The following is a 9,899-nucleotide window of genomic DNA, read 5'->3' on the forward strand; positions in this document are numbered from 1 at the left end:
AAAAAGTGGATTATGTTACTTCCATTAATTAATATTACTGTGACATAGAGAACAGATCATGCAATGGGATTTGCTATTATGGTACTTTTTTCAGAATGGATAGAAGAGACATAGTAAATATCATCTTCAAATGACATCTGTAAAATCTCACTTCTCTGAATTCTTTCTCCACTAAGAAACAGAGGTGGCACATTCATTGTTGACTGAATGCTTTTAACAAATAGAAACAAAAGAAAGTAAAACAAACAAACAAAATGTAGGGCTGTTATTGCAAGTATTTTTTTTGCAGGTTTTTTTTGGTTATGAATATTCATGAGATACGAAGCTGATTGTCACTCTTCGTGCCCAGATGTAAGGGCCAGATTCATACTGTCAGTACACTCATTACCACAAATTCCATTTGTACGCTGTGTCCCCCACGCAGTTATCCCCAACCTCCTTCCCACTATCCCTTCCCCCCCACTCCACTCTGTAGCCCGAGGAATGTTCTCTCCCTCTGCAAGTCCAATGCAACACTGTGGTCTTTCTTTCCTTCCTTCTTTCTCTCTTAGCTCCCACATATGAGTGAGGACGTGCAGTATTTATCCCTCTGTGCTTTGCTTATTTCACTCAACATAAGCTTGTCCAGGCTCATCCATGTTGTTGCAAATGGGAGTATTTCATTCTTTTTTTTACAGTTTTTGAATTAGATGTGGTGGTGTCCTTTGGCTTATTGTGTAATTATCAATATGCCTTCCTATTCCTTTATATATTTTTATTTTAATTTTGTCTTTTAAAAAACGATTACAAATTTCTATAATGAGGAACTAGAAAGCTTCCCCATTGGTTTCTAATATAATATTTTTCATGTGGCAAAATACTATTTAAAATGATAAAAAAAACTTGAAACATTATATTTATTTCAAATATTCCAGAGATTTCAAACTTTGTTCAGGTAATTCTTATCAATTCTAAACATAAGTTTTGGAGGCTTTTAGTTCAAAATAGTGTGCTGAACACTCATTTTTATTTTTCCTCTTCAAAATCCTATTGAAGTGACATAAAATAGACATCAAAAAGAGAATGAAGCTGTAACTGTACACAAGAAAAGAAAGAGCAGCACCAACAGGTCAGAAGTACTGGAGACCTCATGGAAGACATAAAGCAGACAGTTTTGAATTGATGGGGAAACATGCCAGAAACTAGCAATGAAAATAAAAGCTATAAATAGTTTTTCCCAAGTGAGTCCCAGGAAATTCCAAAATAGGATCAGTAAATACAAAATGAGAAAGGGACACAGGTAACGAGAGCAATGAAGCATTGCCTTTTGTATAGCTGAGTCTCTCCTATTTACTTTTTCCTTTCTTCCTTCATTTATTCCATTTAATAAAAATCTGTGGATGACCCACCATGTGCTCAGCACTTTAATTTAGTTTTAGAACATGTTGAATTTGAAGTGTTTTCGAGACATCTAGTAGGACTCTTGATATTTTTCTTCAACTATTGTTCTCCTTCCCAGTTTTCACATCTCATTAGTTGTTATCTTAGGCTGTCTTGTGTTGCTATAGCAGAATTCCTGAGATTGGGTAGTTTTATAATAAACAAAAATGTATTGGCTCACAGTTCTGGAGGCTGGGAAGTTCAATATCAGGGGGCTGTTATCTGGAAGGGCCTTCTTGCTGTGTCATCACATGGTGAAAAGTGAGAGGATGAGGGAGGCAGGAGGGACTGAACTTGCCCTTTAATAATGCCACCAGTCCCACCGATGAGGATGGACCCCTCATGGCTTAATCACCTCTTTAAAGTACCACCCATGAATATTGGTCTGATGGCATCAAATTTCAATGTGAGTTCTGGAGGAGACAAAAGTTCAAAGCATAGCAGTTGGCTTTATCATTCCCCCACATCTTCACGACAATCTAGGAGTCATTCTTGATTCTGCTTCTTTTTTCACACCCTGTATTCAATCCCACATTGAGTTCATCAGTTCAACCTTCAAAATATATCTAGGTCTGACCGTTGACCATATCTACCTCTACCACCTTAGACTGGAGCACTGTAATAGCTTTCTAATTGGTATTCCTGTTTTACCATCTATTTTTGACAATTGTCAGAGCAATTTTTAAAAAATGCATATCAGATTCTTTTACTCCACAACATACTTTGTGATTTATCATGCTAATCAGAGTCTACCAGGTCATACAGAAAAGATGAAATAGGATACAATAAATAAAGGCAGCTAAGTATATCTAAGAAAAATGAAAAATCCAGAAAAAATTTATAAATTTGAAAGAACTAGATGCATACATGTTTCTTTTAAGAGGAAGCAAATTATAATTATTTCACTTTAGGTCTAGTCACATTACTTGCTATTATCTTAAATAGTGGGAAATTAATAGATAATGTCTCACGATGAAGAGCCAAGAATTTGAGGCTTCAGTATACTACCTAAAGGCATAAGGGAAAGCATAGATGAGCGTAGTATAGTAACATAACTAAACAAAATAAAAGAAGTGACTGGGGTGGTAAAACACTATAAATATTCATCTTTCAAAAGAGACATAAACAGACACTAAATTAACAAACTATGAAAAAAGTTCAATCATATTATTTAGAATTGTAAACGGCCGAAGATTAAAATCTACACACTTGATGGTAGTTATCTTTGAGAACTAGAATTCAATGGGAAGGTAAGGGAGATATTACTTATATTACTCTGTATGGTTATTTTTTTCTATCATATGTAGAAATTATTTCCATAATGTAAAAGCTAGTCTAAAAATACGTATATGAATAGTGAACTAGTTTAGTTAGACTAGTATTCAGCAGAGGGAGAGAACATACCTGGGGATAACGAAGTGGAGTGAGGAAAGGAGGTTGGGAAGGGAGGTCAGGGACAATTGGGGAGATAACTGGGTGGGGCACAAGGGGTATAATCACAATCTGTGGTAATGGGCACGCTGCCAGTATGCCTCTGGCCATTACATCTTAGGCACATGTGGTGACAATTTGCTTTGTACTCCATGAATATTCATAACCAATAAAAAAAATGAGGGCAGTAAGAAAGCAATTGGAGGTTTAAAACTCATAGTAAAAGAGTTTATTAGTTGGATTTAATGTAAAACTGTAGAAAGTGAATAAGGTAGCCTTTTCAAAATCCTGACATTTATTATAGAATTATTTAACTCAGCAAGGTGATTATTCAATATAAAATTATCTAATGTATTTAAGTTAAACTTCCCTCAGTACTTTTTTGGAAGGGCAAATAATATGGGCAGAATGCCACAATTCCTGTCCTTTTTTATTTTAAAATTTAATTGTACATGTTTGTGGGGTACAGTGTGTTGAGTAGGTTCTGTCTTGTGTCACTTTCCCTGGGAAACAGACCTGGGACAGAGATCTGTATGCAGGTGATGTATTGGGAGTGCTTTTGGGATCAGCATCTGTGAGGGAGATAGGGCAGCCTACTAGGGCAGGGGGAGAATCTAAACTCTGATATAGTTGCAATACTTAGTTGACCCCATGGAGATTTCTGCAGCTAGGATGGACTCCCAGAGTTATACTGACTCAAGGCAAGGGTACTGGATCTTTGTACACCAACACTGACTGGATATTGGATATAGGTTGTCCCTGGGGTGAGCATAAGATTGGGTGAAGCATCTTTCTTTGGTTTGAGGGCAATTCCTGTAGTGGAACTCAGCTGTGAACCATTGGGCAAATGTTCCTGGCAGCTGGGGAAATGAGTGCTCTCATCCTAAATGGAGAATCTGGGTGGAATACTACATCATCCACTACAGTAACCTCTACATGGTGTCTGGGACAGTCCTTTAGTCTCCTATAGAGTCCCTCTCTTCCTGGTGGCTGCCTAGATTATCACTGTGGATGGGATGCTGTACAAGGATCTCTTGTCAGAGCAAGGTCCAGAGCTTGCAGCCAGACTCAACCTTCCAGCATTGGAAGTGTGGAAAAGCAATGGGGCAGTCCTGCAGAGGAAGCAAGAGTCACAAGTGGAGAAAGCACAGGGTTTTAATGCTTAACGAACCTTAACATATTGGTTCCAGATGTGAATAGTGAACATTTGACTCTGCTTCAACCTCTCATTTGACTTTAGATTTTACATATATGTAAGTTAGATATTCTTCCTGGTCACAGGCAGTTCTATGGTGCTGATAATGTGCTGATAAGGTGCCATTCCAGAACTTCGTTTTGTTCCAGACACATAAATACTCTGCACTGGTGGTAAATCTTATGAAACTATGGAAATAGTATACGTGCCTAATTATAAGGAAAGATTTTTTTCCCTCCAAAATTATCCCTCTGTAAAGACACAATTAATTTATATTTGAGATCTTTTAAAATGTCTCATAAGATGTTTTCTCAATTATCCTGTTTGAGCCAAGAAACACTGTTTGGAGAAGACAGCTTGAAACAATTTCGTTCAGTGACATTTGTGCTTTCTTGTTAAGATCATCTAATGTAATCCACAAAAGGTTTCACAGGAGTCTAATGCAGACTTAGTTATTTATTCCTGTGCATATGCCTTCACAAATAAAAGTGTTAGGAACTGTTTAGAAATTTTAAAATATCAATTTTGAAAGAAAGGCAGTAAACAATTATGGAAAATAGAAATAAATACTGTAGAAGTTCTCAAACTTTAGTGAGCATCAGAAGCACTTGGAGGACTTGTTAAAACACAGATTATGTGGCCCTGCCCTCAAAGTTCTGATTCATAGGTCAGAGGTGGGGCCTGGCATTTTGCATTTTTGAGAAGTTTCCAAGTGGTGATGCTACTGCTGGTTCAGAATCACACTTTGATAACCACTGATCTATTGGATAAAAAGAAATAATCATCATTATGAAAAGCACTGTTTCAGTGTTTTTAAATGGTTTCTCATGGCTTGAATAAGTTTGCAATAATGACATCTACAACAATTAGATGGAGTTAAGGATGAGGAACTTCGGAAAGTTGTTAGAAGACTCTATAACTGGCTCTAGTGATCACATGGACACTGATATCCAACTTATGAGGGGTCTTCAAAAAGTTAATGGAAAGACGCATATTATCTTTTGATTCTATTTTTCCACAGACTTAGTGAAATACCCTCATATCTGAAGCATTTCAGTAAATTTTTTCATAAAATTGGAGAGTGGAAACAAAGTGAAATTTTATGGAATTCGTCATTTAAAGGATGTAACTTTCCAAAATTATTTGAGTCAATGTTATAAGCAGACATTGAGTATTTTATCTACATCTCTAAGTGTTTGAATGTTAAAGCAGGCCACATTTCAAAAATACTGGATTCAGTCATGGGGCAAATAAAGATTTGCCTTATATTTGGGGTAATCTTTTATTTGACTATGGTATTGTCAAGTTAAGTGATTAAGTTAATACAAAGCAATAGGGATAGTTTCATACTATTTATGTAATAATAAATTCATGTATCTTTTTCTGTGTTTGAGTGCACAGAAGTATGCTGGTTTAAAACATGAATAAAGTTTTGAAAAAAATACCCTCAAATCTTAGGATTGGAAAGAGACATAGGAGAAGGTTTTCTACATGATTTCATACTTTCTGTACTTCTAAATTGAATATTTCATGATAAGTTGTATTACTTGTGTAATTTAAAGAAAGGAATTTTTAAAGTGGCAATCAAGATTTATTTAAATAGAGGTAAATGGAGCATACTTCTAAAACTAAAAGCAATAAAAATTATAGATTCCTTTTGGCACTGATATGTAGAAGAACAGAGAGAGAAATGATGGGGAGGGTCATTAAATAATTCATCCCAAGAGAGGAAACCACATCCCTCAGCAAAGTAGAAAAGCACATGTCAGTGGCATCTGCGTAGAGCATGTGTCTTGCCTTGGAGTGAAGAGAGTTCAGGAGAATTTACTGCTGGCAGAAGGGAAAAGGAGATTTTCCTCAGCTGGTGTGTGATGGAAATTGCCCAGCTTTGACCAAAGGCCTGAATATTTGGCACAGAAGGATTAAAAATCAAGGCAGGAAGTTCTTAATTCTAGGTTCAAGAACTTCCCAAAATTGCATACAACCATTTATTATATTTGCCTATGGAAATTTAGGGCAGGGTTTTAATCAAATGTTAAAAGGATCAATGATGCAATGAAAGTTAGAAAATTTTTTTCATTAATTTGGCTCAGTGCTCTGTCCAGAAGCATCAGTGTTTTCTTTCATAATTCTAATCTTTAGATCATTTTCTATATTTCTTGTTTTTAATTTGGACAAAGTTCAGAATTATTTTGGAAGTGTTCAATTTCTATAGTTCTTCTTGGTCTAGGTTTTATGATATTTGTACAATTATCTTATACCCTTTATTTTTTAGCTCTTATCCTTCTAATTTGTTTTAATGATTTTATTGTATATTTATCTTTTCTTTAAGCACCTTCAAATTATTCTGGAAGTAGTTGGAATAAAAATAAAATAAAGAGTAAGCATTGATTGTAGTAGGCATGGGTGAGAATCAGATCCTTTATAAACATTTGCAGTTTTTACTTTATACCATTTCTACTAAATTCAGTACAGGATGGAGAAAAGAAAAGTCAATAGATTTTTGCATTTCTATTGCAAGTAGCTAATATGAAACATGATTTACTGTGTATAGAATATGCTATTGCATCTATGCATAATAATCATTAAAGACCATTAGGTCTGAAAGAGATTGTAGAGATCACTTGGTGCTGTCTTATTGTAGACCTCTATTCTTAATCCAGTGATCCAGAGAGAGGGTTATGTGACTCTCCCCAGTCACATAGTGACCTACTGTTTGAAGAAGTAGTTGTAGTTAGAGAAGCTGCCATCATGTCTGGTCCAAATTTGAATTGAGGTCTCAACAACCCCATCAGATTTCTGTGTGATTTATCACTTGTTCTTCTGGATCTCAATTGCTTATAAAGTTAAAGTTGCTTACAAATTAGATAATCGTTAACCATCTAATTATGAATTTCATTGGACCAAGACATGGTCCTTTTCTTCCTGTGTAGTGTGATACCATATTTCAGCAATTCTAAGATCCACATTTAACATCTCTGAAATGAGGATGTGGTATGCAATTGATGGTATGTCATGATTTAACATCATAGTTCAATTATCAGGTTTTAAGAACATTTTCAAGTGCTATATAAAATAATCATGTCTCTTATAATCAATAGTGCCTTAGATTCAGTGGAATGCAGTATAATGGAAGCTGCCATTCAGAGTAGCATAATATAAGTATTAATTTATGTGGGGTGATGTTTAATTCTTTACTCCTTTGCCAGATGGCTTTGTGTTGTTTAGCTTCTTTGGGCCTTAATTTCTTGAAAATTTGGGAACATTATCTCTAATATTCCTTCTGGTATTAACATTGCATCATGTTAGGGGAGGAGGAGGAGGATGACAATTGCTATGACTGATTGAAGAAAGAGAGGATACACCAGGGAGTTAATAAATAGAAAACAGCAAACCATAACTATCTGACTCTCTATCAATCAATCTTCCCTACTTTATTTCATAAATGATGGGAGATAGCTTAATTTTATTGATTATTGGTTATTCATGCTACCAAAGAGTAATGATTTTAACATATACAATAACTCATGGGTAGCAACCAAAAAAGTATCATCACCTCAGTTTAGTAAAAATGAAATATCACTACATGCTAATTACATTCTACGTAGTTAAGTGCATATACTATGGTTTGATTGATGGTGTCATCTGCAAAATTCATGTTGAAACTTAATCCTTAATGCATCATTATTAAGACATGTGGTCTTTGGGAGGTTATTAAGTCATGAGGTCTTCACCCTTATAAATGGGATTAGCACCCTTATAATAAACCTTATAAACTATGAGAAATAAATTTCTATTCTTTATAAATTACCTAGTCTCAGGCATTTTTTTATAGTAGCACAAACAGACCAAGACAGTATGCATCAGCTTAATTATATATTGAATATTATGAAAGACTAGTTTACATTTTTGGCATTTCTTTTAAAATATATTTTTTTGGCTTTCATTATTTCATGCTTCAATTCCTATGGATTAATGTAATTTTGATCAAATTCTCTACTATTCTTTGGAAATATATTTGGGTTTAGGATGTGAAACAATGACTTTAATATTCCCAAGAAAACTGCTGAAATATGCTCTGTATATATAGGATCAGGGTTATCTTTTTCCTTTGTCTACCACTTGTCGTCAATCTTTTGCAAGCAGTAAGTGAAAATGGAAACTGTCATCCAGATCTCGGCTTTGCCTCAGACCCTTCAGGCATCACATTTCTGTTCACTTCTCTTAAGTACTGAGCTTCATCCTGTCCTTTCTTGATAACCAGAACTTGACTTTATCACTCCTGTCACTCTAGCCAGTACACAGATGTGCTCATTACACTTGTCTTTGTAACATTTAAAAGACTTCGCTACAGTTAGAAATTGCTTTCAAAAATGCTTCCTTCTCTTTGGAGCTGTACATCTTCTCATGCATAAAAATATGTAGGCATGAAGACCCTATGGTAAATTCTATAAAATGCTGAGGATGCAATCTGGTGTCAATGCACCAATTCAAGGTAATGGAGGTAAAGCTAAAATTTCAAGACTATCTTTATGCCCTTGTGCCTGGAATTGAGAACAGTCTGTTAGGTAGTGTATGGACAGCAATAATTTATACAGAGAGATTGTAAAAAATGTGCCCCCTGAGCTTTTTGTTCTAACGATGAATGTGATCCAATCAAGCCATTAAAATGACTTAAATGCAGCTTAATATTATTTGTTGTTTGCCATAGTATTTAAAGGAAAAAAATAGTTATTGCGTATTTTTGAAAAGGTCTTAATTGCTTTATAACCTATGACAGCTCTGGATGAGTGGTAATAGCCATTTGGCTTTTGTAGAAATTAGGAACTATGAAGGTCTAAATTTCATGTCTGCATGAGGGCATAAAAAGTGTTTATTCCTTTTTTTGGTTATATTCTTATAATTATCTATAAAAATTAAAAGAAGTCAGAACTTGAAACAGTCAACAAGATGACTTGTTTTAGTCAGAATGTTCTCCTATACTATGACCTAATTTAGGACCATTTATCTAAATTATAATTGACCAAATAAATAAAAATCATCTTTCATCTGTTATCTTCTGGTCAAAATAGCTTTTATTGGGAAGAAAAAGACTCCAACCTAAAAATTTGCTACTTGAAATTTAAAAATACATGTATATATTTTAAGTTGTAGACTATAGTATTTCACAGATTTAAAAAGAGAACATTAATGTCAAAATCATGGAAAATATTATGCAGAATATGTGAATAGATCTTTATTGTCATACTGGTAAATTAATGTAACTCAACTGTACACTTTACTGAGTATAAAAGCAGAATGATTTTCTTTATCATTTGTTTATTCACTGATTCAATAAATGTTTACTGAACTTCTATTATGTTTAATATGTTAGAATATGTCTTTTGGATGTTTTTGGCAACAATTTGTTTTTTTCTTTTAAACTTTGAGTTGCCATTTATAAAGTTATACATGGCCTCTGATATCTTCCTAAGAAGTTTCCTCTTCGATAGGTGGGGTTAAAAGCTGTTCAAGGATTTTTCTGAGTCAGGTTATTTTAGTGAGCAATGAGCAGCAAGCAGCTGATGGAAGGAGGATGCTTGTGTTCACCGGTGCTCAGTGAGAACAGGGTCAGAGGATAAATGTGTTACTTAACTCAGATAAGTAGAAAAGACACCACAGAAGTTTTCAAATAGAGCTGGATCAAAAGACAATAGCTGACACTGTCAGAGCACATATGGACTTGGAACTCATTGTTCCAAAGTGAGCTTTTATCTTAGGTCTTGTGCAATACTAGTCACATTGTCAAGCAAATAGAATTTTAGTCACCAGTATATTCAGTGTTTTTTGTGTTACAGAACTTACACCAAATTGC

Source organism: Cynocephalus volans, chromosome 5 (genome assembly GCF_027409185.1).
Source record: "Cynocephalus volans isolate mCynVol1 chromosome 5, mCynVol1.pri, whole genome shotgun sequence".
Classification (NCBI taxonomy): Eukaryota; Metazoa; Chordata; class Mammalia; order Dermoptera; family Cynocephalidae; genus Cynocephalus; species Cynocephalus volans.